This window comes from Mustela putorius, unplaced genomic scaffold, assembly GCF_011764305.1.
Source record: "Mustela putorius furo isolate JIRA1106 unplaced genomic scaffold, ASM1176430v1.1 tig00003846_pilon_pilon_pilon, whole genome shotgun sequence".
Classification (NCBI taxonomy): Eukaryota; Metazoa; Chordata; class Mammalia; order Carnivora; family Mustelidae; genus Mustela; species Mustela putorius.
The window spans coordinates 4,885,425-4,900,787 of NW_025421999.1; positions in this window are offsets into that span (position 1 = coordinate 4,885,425).

Here is a 15,363-nt window from a genome sequence, read left to right on the forward strand (position 1 = left end):
TTCCTTTTGTAGAAAGATATTATGAGATATACATTATGGCTTGGCTTATTATTGATGTGGATATTCCATGGGTCAAACCATCTCTCCCAAACATCTTAAAAATTTCATAAAATAACGTTTAATTAATAGTATGTCTGAGCTATCTCATGTTATGAGAGCATATTTTTAGCATCTCTTCCTAAATGCATGGTCAGTTACATTACATTATAAATTAAAATCTGCAAAACTGCATAAAAACAATCAAACACTGTAATTTAGGATTTTTGTCTCTCCCCTGGAATGCTAGTTGTTAAATGGTTAAAAGTGACCCTATTTTGGCTGTCAGCTTGCAGTAATCCTAAGAAATTGGATTATACACATAAAATATAATAGCACATAATGGGGCCCTGAAGTTAGTCAATGAAGAGGACAAAATATTTGTGTTATGTATAGCTACATCTTCAAGACCTATCTATTTAAATAAGAAGTCCTCAACACATTTATGTTAGTCTCCAACTTTGATGTATTTGACTCAAATGTCCCATAACAAATAACTAATATTCACAAAGGGTACTACATAACAAATGAAATTATAAGGTAGATGCAGTCCCTATCTTTCATTGATTTTTTTTTGTTCTAAAATGAATCTTTTAGCTATATTCTCTTAGCGTGTTCCTAAGTAATGTTTTGATGCTTTCCAGGTACACCAGGATCCCACAGGAATATTTCATGTATGTTTACATGTATATATGTATATATTTATATGTAAATATATTATGTGGTAACCAACTGTATCTGTTTATGACTGCTGAATCGGACTAGCCCAAGAAGATAGACTAGATTATAAAGGGATCTTTTGAAATAGCTTGGTAAATTATATTATCACCTACCAAGTCATCCAACCAGAAATCCAGAAGCTGTTTTAGCCTCCTCACCCGCTGCCACATACACCTCAGTTAATCAGAAACAAATCTTGTCAGTTCTGTCAACACAGTGGACATCTAGTGCGAACATCCATACCTCCCGGAACTATGGCAGCAGCTTCTTTGCTCTGCTTCCTGCCCCCGTTCTTGGCCTTCCTTCCGTGCTGTCATACTAACATGCAAATCTTCCTCTCCTGCTCAAATCTGACTTCACCAGCTTCTTCCTCATTTGAGCCCTCATCTTCCTTAACTTCTTTGTCTTCTACACTCCAGGAATAAACAAGTATTTGCAGTATCCATTCTACATAGACCTTTCTCCTGATTTTCTACGTGCTTTGACCTGATTTTGACTTGATTTTGAATTCTTTCCCTTTGCCCACTTGTTACATACTTAAACTTCTCCCAAGACTCCATTCTGCTTCCATTTAATCTTGTATATTCTTCTCATTATAATTACATTTATCTTTTACTGACATTGTTGGTTTATATGTTTTTGTTTTCTTTGAACCTATAAGCTCCTTGAGAACGGGGACATAGTTTTTTTTTATTAGTGTTGCTCATATATGGATCTCGTCCATACTCTCAACTGAAAGTAGGTAATATAGCATTTACCTCAAGGTTACTTTAAAAAAAAAAAAAGTTAAATGGATTAAAACAAAAGAAGTCTTTAGAGTAGTGCCTGGTGTGCATTCATACATGGGGAAGCTCAGTATTAGAAGATGTAGATTTTCTCAAATTTACTCATATATTCAATTGAAATTCCAAAAGAATTTTCAGAGATTTTAATAAGCTGACCCTAAAATTCATATGAAGGATAAAGTTTCAAATATTATCAAGAATTCTTGAAAATTTATAAGGGATTTAACTCTAGGTAGCATTTTTTTTTAAAAAAAAGCTATAGTAATTAAATCCAGGTTGTATCTGTACAAGCCTCCAGAATATAAAACTAATAAATAGATCTGACAACATGAAATATAGCAGAGAGGTTATTACACAACAGTGGGAAACTGGCGAACTATTCAATAAATAGTCTTGATTAGAACAATTGAATATTTATATAAAAGTACTTTTTTTCTCAAATCTTGATAAATTAAAATCCAAATGTGAAAAGCAAAATTGAACATTAACAAAATAAGTACATGTGAAACTTAAACTGCGGGAGAAGTATTTCTTGAATGATAATGGTATTACCTAAAATAATAATAATAGCGATTATAATGATCACTAAGGCTCTTTGGGAGAATTGTTTTCCTTGTTTTAAGGCCTTTTTTTAAGCACCTGACATGTGCTAAGTAATTCAATCCTCATAAAGACCTTAGAAATAAATTCTATTACCACTCTTATTTCCAAATGAAGAGATAGCATTTAGCTTGCAAATAACATTTCCCCAATATGTGGCACAGGTGGGTTTTTTATCCTGATAGGGTGTCTCCTGAGTCCATGCTCTTTAATCACTATTATATACCAATTACAAGTCACAAAGGGAAATATGAACCAATTTGATTTCATTAAAATTAAAAATAGCAGCAACCATAACATGCCACAGATTAAAATACATATGCAGTATCATGTATACTTTAACAGACTGAGCCACCCAGGCACCCCTGCAGTATCATGTATACTAAATAAAGGCCTTGCACATCAATAAGAAAAAATGACAAAAAATATGAATGTGAAATCACACAAAAGAAAACCTTCACATCCAACAAACATATGATCAACTTTCTTAATGGTAAGATAATTTAAATTAAAACTGCAATGAGATACCACTTCAAGCTCAACTTAGCACTGTATTTTGGCAAAGATTGGGAAGAAGTAGCAAATTAATATGCAGTGCTGGTGGGAGTGTAAATTGATAGAACAACTTTGGAGAGCAACTGTCACTACCTCCTGAAATTGAAGATATGCAAAATCTACAAACCAATTTTATTTCTAAATGTTTGTAGAGAGAAATGTGTCCTCATTTACACAAGACAATGTGTCTAAATATGTTTATTAAAACAATATTTTAAGAGTCTTAAAAATGTAGGCAGCCTAACTATCCCTTAGTAAAATAAGCATAATTTCTTCATTTTGGAATGCATACTAATTAATATAAATTAGACACAACTACATATATGAATATGGTAGAAAAGCAAACTGCAAAAAGATGCATATGGCATGATATCACTTATATACATTTTAAACCATGTAAATGTTTTTAAATATAAAACATTCAACAAGGATGATATACACAATTCATAATAGTGTTTTTTGTTGTTGATGGATGGAGAAAAATTGGAAGGGTAAGGTTTTAGCTACATCTGTTATATTTATTTATAAATAAAAATTTTGAAGTAAATATTGCAAAATTCTAATATCTGTTAAATCTGGGCACAGCTAGTTCCTTCTAGTCCATTACTGCAAGTGAGCCATCATTCATTAATTTCCTTAAAAAATATATGTTGAGACTGTGCTACTTTCCAGGCATTGCAGTAGTCTGTAGCATTTGACTTATTGGAGTTTTAAACAAATGTTTTATTCATGTGGATATACTGCAATATCAGGGAAGAATCTAAGTATAGCTTAAAGGCAAGACATTTCCCTCCCAAGTTTTTGTATTTTCATTGGAGTCTTGGGGACAATTTCTCTTAGAGAGTGTACTACAAAATTCCGTAAGCCCCTACCACTGTCTACCACAAAAACTCATTATTTGTTATTCCCAAACTCAATTAAGGACGTCTTTTCTCCATAACAAATTCATTTGTTTCAGATTTTTAAGAATTTGCATTATATTTAAAATGAGAAATTATTTGCATTGAATTCTGATGTAATAGTTGAAATTTTGAGCATCTGACATTGAGAAAAAAAAATGATTAATCTGTGCAAAATTAACCTCTTCTACCTCTCTTATCTTTCCATTCCTGTCCTCTACCTTCATAATACATAAGCCAAATAGATAAAGCCAGAAATACTAGACAGTTACAAGTGCAGAGAAAATTTAGTATGTTTTCAAATTAAGAAAGGAAGATCTATGATGTGCCATTATGAAATAGATAATCAATTTTTCAATAAAATGTTAAGGGTAATGTCAGAGAATTTGAGTCCTAAGCCATGCAAAATGCAAGTGATATCATAGACTTGGTTCCTGGAAGTGTTTTAGGGCAATATACCACTCCCCTCCCCGCCCCCACCAAAAAAAAAAATGCAGAAAATGGCAAACAGTGAAGCTGGTCAGCAGTGCATTTCCAAGTAAGGCCTTAGCCAGTCATACTGCATGTTCTAGGGCTATGGGCAGGCCATTTCCAAGTTATCTCAAATTTATGTGTTCTCTCATCAGCCAGTCATTGGCCATGGCCACCTTCTGAGATGAAGTATAACCTTGAGCAAGTGATTTCCTTGTGACCAAGGGAAAATTCATGAGAGAAGTAGCTGTTTCACTACCCGTAGGGATATTCCTGGTAGCTAGGAATTGGGTGCATTGGCTATGAAAAGGGAGACTGAGTGGAACATTGCTTTTTTACTGTAATAATTTCCATGTTCACACCTACCCTATTTTCAATCTCTTCAAGAGGTAGGATTTTGAGTGAGTGAGACATTCAGCAACAAAGCAAGGCTCGAGGGTAAGTTAAAGAAAAAAGTTTCATAGATTATATGGAAATAAGACAAATGAGTTCAAAGGCTTGTTTTAAAAACCTCATCAGAATACCCATTCATCAGTACAGCTCCATCAAAGCAACTGCTTCAGCATGGTTACCTTAGACTGCCACTTTGAAGTGTCCCATACCCACAAAAGATATTTCACAAAGAATGCAGACCCCAATGGCAGCACAGAGATGGGGAGAACAAGGACACCTTATCAAATATAGATGTTAAATTTAATCAATTTTCTTCTTAATCTTGATGTTTCCCTGTTGATAAAGTTTTTCCACCCTTTGATTATCAGATGGAATCTTCCTGATGGACTTTCCCAAAGAGTTTAACACTATTTCTATTTCTTTTTGAAATAAATAAAATATTTATAGAATAAATGGATGAGCTTTCACAGGTGACAAGACCAGTTGTTTAGATTTATTTTAATTTACAAATTTCCAAATACTGATCAGACACTAGCTTCCTGATTATAAAACTTTTATTGGAATTAATGTCTACTCAAATGACTTACCTATAGACACTTATATTTGTTAAACTGGCATAAATTCCTAAAGAGTAACCTTATTTTAAGTTAGTTTGTTCAAATTAATGATTCTGTAATTCTAAGGCTAGAATGTGGACTAATGGAAAAAGCATTCATTTTGAAATCAGAAAGACTTATGTTAGATTTTGAACATATCATTTATTAGCTTTGTGACACTGGGCAACCCATTTAACCTCCTTAAGCCACAATTTCCTCATTTGTAAAATGTGGATAATTATAGAACCTAGTTTATAGTTTTTAATTATACACAGTACCTGGCATAGGAAGAAACTCAATAGGTGCTAATTGTTTTCCTTTCATGAACAATTTAAAGTCAGTTGAGATTGTACCATCAGCATCTAGAAATTAAAAATTGCATTTTGCTCTTTAATATGTCACATGTTGATAACCTTTTTGATAACCCAGTAAAGAGTTTCCTGTCAATAAAAGGTTCCATGCAAATTTTTTATTTAATTTAATTAAAGTAGTAAAATACATCGATTGCAGATCTTTGGCAAGGTGGTAGCTCTTTAAGTAGTACAAAGTAAATATATCTAGATGTCAAAGCAAAAAATGCACTTGACAAAGTTAAACAGGCAAGGAAGACTTTATCCAAGGCTATTGCAATAGGGGACAGAGACCAGAACACAGTTTGAATTCAATTCCACTGACGAAAAGAACAGGATGACTTTTAAGCTCTATGGTGAGAGGGAAAACACAGGCCAGCTGTGTTGTTAATTGGTTTTACCCCAAGGAAAAGTAAATTTTCTAGTATTTTTTATGACTAGGGGTAGCTTTGCAACCAGAAGCAAAACAGGCACCAAAGGTAGGCTTCTACCCTCCCACAGAGATTGAGAAATAGGGAAATAGGGATGTTCTCTCCTTTGATGTTTACTTTTAAAAGAGAAGGTTCCCAAATCCTGACAATAACATTCCTAGGTTATAAAAGTGGCAAGAGTATTAAAAAAAAAAAATTACATCTTTAAGAAGGAAAGAAAAATCTATAGTTGCAAGGTGATTGTTGTTGTTGTTGTTTTTTAAATAAATGCTTTAAGAAATGAGAAGCCAGGCCAGAAGTCAGGAAAAATGCAGCCTGAAGTTTAGTCATGCTTAAAGAAATGTAAAATGTTGTCTCTTGGCTAATATATAGAAAGCTGTCTTTGAGAAGCATCCACAGAAGTCCTAAAAATTCAATTCCATAATAGTAAATTTAAAGAAGCAGTTTTAAAAATCTCATAATTCTACGTGTCACTCACTGTACTTTTGTGATTCCCAGCCCTGCTCTTTTAATGATATATAAAGAGGAAGTAGGAATCACACTGTATTATTTTATCCATATCTCAATTTCCTAAGTATGGCTGTTAAGACTCATATTCTATTAAGAATGGCTCTGTTAAATATTTTAAATGGCAAAAGAGGGTTGATCAGAGATTGAATGTTAAGATATAAATTAAAGCTATATTGGTTTTTCAATATAAATTGAAAGACATTTCAACTTTTGGTCTTTTTTCTCTAAACAGGGATAAGAGGTACAAAAAATAAATAAAAAGTGAAACAACCATGGAAAATTATGTATTAGTTTTCTAGGAAATGCAGTTTGTTAAGACAGATTATCTTCATGATATCTGAATTATTTAATTTGGGGTGTGATTGACACCTGGATAACAAAAACAGTTAACTGAGGCACAGAGCTAAACCATGTAAAACCGTATAGTGTATTTGCTAAATTTACAATGATTTCTAAGAATTATCATGAATAATGTAGATTTTTATCTTAAAAGAAGATAAACATATTTATTTATACTATGGAACATAGGAACATATATAGAAAATGAAACTGATATATATAATAGAGGCATACAAAGTGGAAAATGGAGAACAATTCATTTAAACTACATTCAGATTATTCAGACACTACCATGCTGATTCTTTAATGTCAGTAGTGTGATAAATTATGAATTCTAATAATAAAACCAAACTAGAAATCTTAACACTTTAAGATTTTTAAGGCATTGGGAAAAAATTAATTCCATAGTGCTAAATATGTTGTTAGAATAAATTGTTTTCCTTTTGCAATCTTAGAAGCAAAGAGCTTTATGATAGTAAAATCACACACTTTATCCTTTTCAAGGCTGTAAAGCTGATGAAATTGAAATTCTTGGCAAATAATTTAAGATCAGTGAGTGAAATAGTTAAAGCGAGAATTAAGAAATTTTATAGTCAGAAAGGAATGATGACATTAAGAGGAGCTGCCATGTCTACTTTATATGCTGGGTGGTAAAATGAAATGCTGAGATCTTACTATAGAGCTATTGAACATTTTCCTGAGGTCTATTTCCCTTTCCTTTCTTTTGCTCTTGATCCTTTGCCCATGTTATTAAACCCACAGTGACTGCTTCCAAACTTACTCTTCTACCTAGAGAACCTGTTCTATTCTCCCCAACACGTGACTGTGCTTTCGACTATCATAGCCACTTCCTTATACAGAAAAGAAGTTGGGAGAAGAGCAAAGGAAATCTGTCATTATCACACTAGAAAAATAAAGAGGTATCTATAGAAAAATCACCAATATAGTTATTAGAAGCTTTGACAAATTTCTTTTTGCTTCATAAAAACACTTTCATTGAAGTATACTACAAATGCACATTTCATTCACTATGAAAAACCCATATCGTAATCAGATCAAGAAACAAAAAATACAAGGATCCAGAGTCTTTCTATGTTCTCCTAGAACTACCTCCATGATTTCTCAGTGTACATTAATTTTGTTTGTTTTTGGATTTTATATAAATGAAGTTAGGCAGTTCATGTTTATTTATGTCTGGTTTCTTTCAATCACTCAACATTATGCTTTTGAGTTCATCTATATTATAAGGCGTTACTGTAAATAATTCATCCCCAGTTTTGTATACTGTGTAAGTGTGTGAACACCGAAATGCATTTATCCTTTCAACTGTTGGTGTGTTTTTAGGTGTTTCCAGTATGAACTATTACAAATATTATTACTAATATTATTACTATGAATGTTCTAGTGCATGTGTTTTGATTTACATATGTGCACATTTCTGTTACATGTTGCATTGGGTTATCTGGTATGTATGTTCAGCAGTACTAAAAAAGAGGTTTTCCAAAGCAGTTTTACTGATTTACATTTGTATCAGAACCTATGACAATTTCAGTTACTCCACATACTTGCACAACATGGCTTTTTTAGAACATTATGATACATGTGTTAGTGATATGTCATTCTGATTTTCATATTCATTTTCCTGATGACTGTCTTTACACCTGTCTATTAGTCATTTGTATATGTCCTTTTAAAAAAATGTCTTTCGGGGTGCCTGGGTGGCTCAGTGGGTTAAAGCCTCTGCCTTCAGCTCAGGTCATGATCCAGGGTCCTGGGATCGAGCCCCGCATCGGGCTCTCTGCTTGGCAAGGAGCCGGCTTCCCTTCCTCTCTCTCTGCCTGCCTCTCTGCCTACTTGTGATCTGTCTGTCAAATAAATAAATAAATAATCTTTAAAATAAATAAATAAATGGATGAATAAATAAATAAATAAATAATGTCTTTCAAGTTCTTTGTGCACTTTTCTACTGGGTTGTTTGTCAAAGTTTAAGATGTAGGGGACAATGATTTGACGTAAATCTTTGTGAAATGATTACCACAGTAAGTTTAGTTAACATTTATCATCTCGTACTGAGACACACACAAAAAAATAAGGATGTTTTTTCTTTGTGATGAAAACTCTTACAATCTATGCTCTTAACAACTTTCAAAGTACTGTAGAGAAGCATTAACTATAGTCATCATGTTGTTATTCTTAACCTTTGTACTTATTTATCTTATAACTGGTAGTTTATACTTTTGGACCACCTTCCTTCAATTCTGCCCCCTTGTCCTTCACTTCTGAAAGCACAAATCTAATCTCTTTTTTTCATCCATCTGTTGACAGACATTTAGTTTGTTTTCATATCTTAGCTATTGTAAATAATATTGCACTGAACACAGGAAATCCTGATTTCATTTTATTTAGATAGATACCCAGAAGTGCGGTAGTTGGATCATATTGTAGTTCTATTTTACAATGTTTGAGGAGCTCCATATTGCTTTCCATAATGGCTATACCAATTTATATTCCCACCAATAGTGTACCAGTGTTTCCTTTTCTTCATCCTTGCCAGCACTTGTTATCTTTTATTTTTTTAATAATAGCCATGCTAATAGGTAGAAGGTGATATCTCAGGTAGTTTTGATTTGCATTTTACTGATAGTGATGTTGAGAACCATGTAACTGTTGGCTATTTGTATGTCTTCCTTGGAGGAATGTCTATTCAGCTCCTTTGCTCCTTTTAAATTTGGGTTATTAGATATTTTACTATTCAGTTGCATGAGTTCCTTATATATTTTGGATATTAACCTCTTCAGGTTATGTGGTTTTCAATTTTTTTCCCATTCATTGGTTGAGTTTCCATTTTTCTGGTGTTTCACTTGTTGTGCAGAAGGTGTTTAATTTGACGCATCCTGTTTGCCTATTTTGGCATCTGTCGCATTTGCTTTTGATGTCACACTCAAAAATCATTGCTAAGACCAGACCCAAGAGATTTCCCTGTTTTCTTCTAGAAGTTTTACAATTTTAGATCTTAAGTTTTTAATTTATTTAGAGCTAACTTTTTTATATGATGTAAGATAGTGATACAGGTTTTACTCTTTTGCGTGTATACATCCAATTTTCACAACTGGATTTATCGATAAGACTATTCTTTTCCATTTTGTATTTTTGTTGCACTTGTCAAAGATGGGTTGACTGTTATGTGTGTAGGCTTATTTCTGGACTTTCTTCTATTCCATTCCATTAGTCTATGTGTTTATTTTTATGCCACTAGCATACTATTTTGATTACCATATGTTTGCAATATAATTTGAAGTCAGGAAGTGTTATGTCTCCAGCTTAGTTCTTGCTAAAGATTGCTTTGGTTATCCAGGATCTTGTGAGGTTCCATATGAACTTTAGGATAGTTTTTTTTTTTTTTCCTTTTTCTGATAGGTATTACATTGGATCTTTAGATTGCTTTGTATAGTATGGCCATTTCAGTGACATTAATTCTTCTAATCCATATATATGGGAGATCTTTCCATTTATTTGTGTCTTCTTCAATTTCTTTCATCAGTGTTTTATACTTTTCTGTGTACAAATCTTTCACCTTCTTAAAAGTACTCTTCAGTATTTTATTCTTTTTGGGGTTAATATAAATGAGATATTCATGTTTGTTTGTTTGTTTTTTAAATAGTGTATAGAAGCACAACTGCTCTTTACGTGTTGATTTTATATCCTGCCACTTTACTGATTTCAGTTACTAGTTCTAACAATTCTCTGGTGGTGTCTTTCGTACTTTTTTTTTTCTTTTTTCCTTCCTTCTTTCCCTTCCTTCCTTCTTTGTGTTTTCCTCTATAAGACCATGCCATCTGCAACAGAAACAATTTTATTTATTTATTTCTAATTTTTATGCCTTTTATTTGTTTTCTTGAGCTCTTGATCTTAGAGGAAAAACTCTGCTTTTCACCTTTGTGTATGATGTTTACTATGAGCTTGTTATATGTGACCTTTATTATACACTGGGTCTTTTCCTTCTTTTTAAATTTTTATTTTATTTATTTTATTTTATTTTTTAATTTTGAGAGAGAGAGTGGGGAGAGGGAGAGAATCTCAAGCAGACTTTGCACTGAACATAGAGGCCAATGCAGGGCCCATGACCCTGAGATCATGACTTGAGCCCAAACCAAGAGCTGGATGCTTAACCAACTGAGCCATCCAGGCACTCTGAGGTACTTTCCTTCTACACCCAGTTTACTGAAAATTTTTATCATGAAAGATGTTGAAATTTGTCAAATACTTTCTTGTGTATCTAATGGGATGGTCACATGATTTTATCTTCCATTCTGCTAATGTGGTATATCACATTTATTGATTTGAGTATGTTGAACCATTCTTGCATTCCAAGGATGAATTCCCACTTCATCATGGCATGTAATTTTTTTGCATGTGCTGTTGTATTAGATTTGGAGATACTTTTTTGAGGATTGATCAGGCATGTTTGTTTCTAGTTTTCTTATTGTATTCTTATCTGGCCTTGTAAAGGAATTTGGAAATATTTCCTCCTCTTAAATTTTTTGAAAGAACTTGAGAAGGGTTTTAATTAATTCTTCTTTCCATGTTTGGTAGAATTCACCAGTGAAGTCATTTGGACTGGCTTTTTATTATTATTGTTATTATTTATTATTAATATTATCATTATTTTGGTTTTGGGGAAGTTTTCTGATTACTGTCAATCTTCTTACTAGAAATTGGTCTTTTCCAATTTTCTATTTTTTCATGATTCAGTCTTGGAAGGCTCTACGTTTCTAGAAGTTAGTTCATTTCTTTTAATTTATTTTCCAATCTGTTGGCATATAATTGTTTATAATATTTTCTTATGATCCTATGTATTTCTGTGGTATTAGTTATCCTCTTATTTTTAAATTTTGTTATCTCTATTTTTTTCTTAATGTAACTTAAAATTTGTTAATTTTCTTACTGTTCAAAAAATAAACTCTTTTCATTTATTAATTTTTTCTCTAATTAATTTATTTTGGCTTTAATTTTTATTACTTCCTTTCGCTATTTTGTTCTTAGTTTGTTCATCTTTTTCTAGTTCCTAGCTGTGTAAAGTTAGGTTGTTTGAAGTTTTTTTTTTTTTTTTTAATGTAATCTTCACTGCTATAGACGTAGAACTTTCAGATCTGCTTTTTCAGCATTCCGTAAGTTTTGATATATTGTATTTCTACCTTTTTTTTTGTTTCAAGATATTTTGTGATTCCCCTTGTGATTTCTTCCTTCACCCATTGTTGTTTCAGGGTGTATTGTTGTATAATTTCCACATATTTGTGAATCTTCCAGTTTTCCTCTTGTTAACTGATTTCTAGTTCATGCCATCATAGACTGAAAAGATACATGATATATTTCAATTTTCTTAAATTTTTCAAGACTTGTTTTGTTATAATCTATCTTGGAGAATGTTCCATGTGTATTTGAGAAATATATGTATTTTACTACTTTTGGATAGAAAGATCTATATGTCTGTTAGGTTCATTTGCTCTGTACTGTTGTTCAGCTCTACTGTTTCCTTATTGATTTTCTGTCTGAATGATCTATCCATTGTTTAGAGTGGAGTAGTGAAGTCTTCTACCATTATTTTATTGCTGCCAATTTCTTTCTTTACTCTTTTAATATTTGGGTTATATATTTAAGTGGTCTGATGTTGGATGCATATATGTTTACAATTGTTATATACTCATGATGCATTGACCCCTTAGCACTATATAGTGTCATTCTTTGTCTCTTTGACAATTTTAACCTGAAGTCTGTTTTGTCTGATGTAAATATAGCCATCTCTGATCACTTTTGGTGACTATTTATATTGTGTACCTTTTTCTATCCCTTTACTTTTAACCTGTGTGTGTCCTTAAAGCTAATGTGAATATCTTTTTAGCAACATATAGTTGGGTCTTTTATTTTTTATCTGTTTAACCACTTCATTTAACTTAATTAGAGATTTAATCAATTTATAGTTAAAATAATTATTGCTAGGTAAGATCTAAGTATTGCCTTTTATTTAGTTGTTTTGTGATTATCTTCTAGTTCTTTTGTCTTTTCTTCTCTTTCTGTCTTCCTTTGATATTTGATGATTTTTAATAATGGTCTGCCTTGGTTTCATTCTATATCTTTTGTATATTTACTACAGATTTTTTTGTGTGTGTGATTACCATGGGGCTTCATTAAATATCTTATAGTCATAGCAGTCTATTTTAAGGTGATAAAAACAACTTTAATTTGCATGTGGAAGTGTACATTTTCATTTTTCTCTACTCCTGACGTTTTATGGTATTCATATCACAATTTACATCTTGTTATATTATGTAACCATTAAGAAATTATCATGGGTAAAATTATTTTGATCTTTTGTCTTTTTACCTTTTATGCTAGAGCTAAAAGTGATTTATGCACCACTATTATAGTATTAAAGTATTCTGAATTTGACTTTATACTTACTTTTATCAGTGAGTTTTAACTGTTCATATGCTTTCTTGTTGGTTGCCTGGTATGTGATGAGTTTTTTCTTTTGATGCTTTTAAATTTCTCTATTTGTCATTGCCTTTTAAAAATTTGATAACAATGTGTCTTAGAGAAGTCCTCTTTATGTTCAATCTATTTGGAATTCTTTGGTCTTTATGGATCACAATGCTCATTTCCCTCTATAGTTTTGAGATATCTTCTGTCATTATTTCTTTAAATATGATATGTGTTTCTTTCTCTTCCTCTGAGACTCTTTCTTTTGAGACTCCCAGATGTTTATGTTGATTCATTTCATGGTTCACCAAAGTCCTGTGGGCTTTGTTCACCTCTTTGCCATTCTTATTTGTTGTTATTCTTCTAATGTAATAATTTGAAATTATCTGTCTTCAGTTTGCTGATTCTTTGCTCTATCGAGTCTGCTGTTGAAGCTCTCTATTGAGTCTTTTTTCTTTTTTTGTCATCCATTGTATTCTTTAGCTCCAGAATTTCTGTAGTTCTAATTTGTGATTTCTACCTCTTTCTACCTCACTTTGTCCATGTATTTTTAAAAAATTTCATTTACTTATCTGTGTTCTATAGTAGCACTGAGCTTTTTTAAGACAATTATTTCAAATTCTTTGTCAGAGATTATATAGATCTCCATTTGGGGAGGGAGGGATCAGCCATAGAGCTTTATTTTTTTGTTTTTGTTTTTTGTTTTTTATTGGTGTCATATTTCCCTGATTCTTCCTGTACTTTGAAACCTCACTTTACTGTTTTTACCTTTGAAGAAGCAATCATCTCCTCTAGTCTTTTTGATAGGCTTCAGGAAAGCTTTTCACCAGTCTGCCTAACTAGAGCTTCTGATATTCTCTCAGAACTTTTCTATGGCTGTGTCTACTTCACTCCTCTTATTCCATCTTAAAGAAATTATCTCAGGTTTTTGTTTTCTCTTAATCACCAAAAGCCTGGCCAGGTGTTGATAGTCTCATAGTTTAATTTCCCTGGATTAGTGCCTTAAAATGTTCAAGACTTTGCACCTTCTCTCAATGTATTAGAGTCAATCTAGCTGATAATATTCATGTACTGTCTTTAGCAGCTCCCATGTACCACCTGTGGAAGCTCATATGCCATTTGTAAGGGGTCCATAGGTGAGGAGACCTATGGGGTCCTTGACTGAGGCTGTGAAACAGTTAATAGGATCCATAGTAGGTTGTTAAGGTTATGTGCTTGTTCCAGGGAGTCCCCATCCCTTTTTGCTACTCCTACGATTCTTAATATTAATCTATCCTTATAGTCCCATTCTTTTAATTAGAATATTTTTTCTAATTACTTTTAATTGAATTGTTGATGTATTTGGACATATATTATTACTTCATTAGTAATCTGCATTAGGCTCACATTTTATGTTCCTTTACCACTTTTTCTTTTTTTCCTTTATTTTAGATTCATCAGATTTTTAAAAAATACTCCATTTTTTAAAATTTCACTAATCTATTATACATTCTATCACATTATTATATGGTAATTCTAAAAGTTATAACATTAACCTTGACTTATTATAGTTTAATACAGAATGTAATTTTATAATTTTTCTGATAGTCCTAGAACTTTAGAAGTTTTAAACTTCATTCTTATACTCTTCAGCTCCATGTGGCTATTTAAAACATTGCTGGCATCTCTTTTCCCCATTAGAGACTTTCTGCTTAGGAAAGCCTGAAGTGTGGACAAGCACAAAAACCTTACATAGAAGATTGCCAAATGCCCACAGAGAAAAGACACAGCTGGTAATCATCAGCTAATCTTGAAAAAGTTCTATTCTTTCTGGCATTTTAGTTCATCTGCCAAGCCTCCTTATTTACAGAGATTCCTGAAACCTTTAAAACCAGAGTTTTGTAATTTATCTAGCTATTGCTAGTTGTGGTAGTGAGAGTTGACCTGCTATGATCTACCGTATCCTACCAGAGTTTATTTCTTTTCTTCTTTCCTCCTTTTTTCTTTCCTTCTTTCTTTGCTTCCTTCACTCTTCACTTTTTTCTAACACGAGAAAAGGGGTAAGTCAACATCCCATATCAATTTCTCTAACTTTGATTTCCTATTATTTAAATTCTATGTCAATGAGAATTTAAATGAAAATGAACAAAGTCTATGTAGTGGGATTAAATTACCAACACCCATAGTGTGGATGTTATATAAAACAGTAGTTGTTTTAAAAG